The sequence below is a fragment of the Dioscorea cayenensis genome, chromosome 6 (genome assembly GCF_009730915.1).
Source record: "Dioscorea cayenensis subsp. rotundata cultivar TDr96_F1 chromosome 6, TDr96_F1_v2_PseudoChromosome.rev07_lg8_w22 25.fasta, whole genome shotgun sequence".
Taxonomy (NCBI): domain Eukaryota; kingdom Viridiplantae; phylum Streptophyta; class Magnoliopsida; order Dioscoreales; family Dioscoreaceae; genus Dioscorea; species Dioscorea cayenensis.
Genome location: NC_052476.1, coordinates 12,621,891 through 12,622,761, shown reverse-complemented (window position 1 = coordinate 12,622,761; position 871 = coordinate 12,621,891). Strand labels below are relative to the sequence as shown.

Below are 871 nucleotides of genomic sequence, written 5' to 3'. Positions count from 1 at the left end.
AAGAAACATCACCAATAACGATCGGGCAATTGGATGGAGCATGTCCTCCACCACAACAGGTGCAATTGATCACGGTCGCAACTCTATTCGAAGCTATGAGATCTAGCTTGTTACTAAGACTCTCTACTTGCACCGTCAATGAGGTTACTGCATCAATTTCATGAAGACCGACCACCTTTTTCTTCTCCCTAGCATTCCATTGGTAGCTATTTAACCCCATTTCCTCAATTAATTGATGAGCCTCATCGGAGGTTTTGCTACATAAGGTACCTGCTGCTGCCGCATCCAAGAGTTACCTTGTACTTGGGTACAAACCATTATAAAATGTTTGAACAATCATCCACTCCGAGAATCAGTGTTGCGGACACTTTCTCAGGAGCTCCTTGAACCTTTCCCATGTCTCGAATAGAGACTCCAATTCCAACTGAACAAAGGATGAGATCTCATTCCTAAGCTTTGCTGATTTTCTTAGAGGAAAATAACGGGCTAGAAAAGCTTCTACCATCTCCTCCCATGTAGTAATTGAAGCTCTAGGCAATGAGTGTAGCCACTTCTTTTGCTCTCCCCTTCAAGGAAAATGGGAAGGCTCTCAATTTGATGGCATCATCCATCACCCCATTTATCTTCAGCATATCGCACACCTCGAGAAAGCTCTCTATGTGATCGTTTGGATCCTCATCGGCCAAACCGTTGAATTATCTGGACTCGCTGCGACATATTGATGAATGCCCGGCTTTTAGCTCAAAGTTACGAGTCGTAATCGTGGGGACGCACAATACTCGATTGTGTCCCCTACATCGAAAGGTCCGGCATAGTCGGATAGTGTTCAGCTGTTGCTCATTACTGTTACGCCATGTTTTTCGGATTCCTC

General features: G+C 44.7%; 1 non-coding gene across 1 annotated transcript; it reads left to right on the top strand.

Annotated features, from left to right (window-relative positions):
* Window positions 1-350: 350 nt before the first annotated feature.
* LOC120264069 lies at window positions 351-457 on the top strand. The gene has a single exon (XR_005537249.1). It is a non-coding gene; the product is annotated as a small nucleolar RNA R71 (small nucleolar RNA).
* Window positions 458-871: the final 414 nt, after the last annotated feature.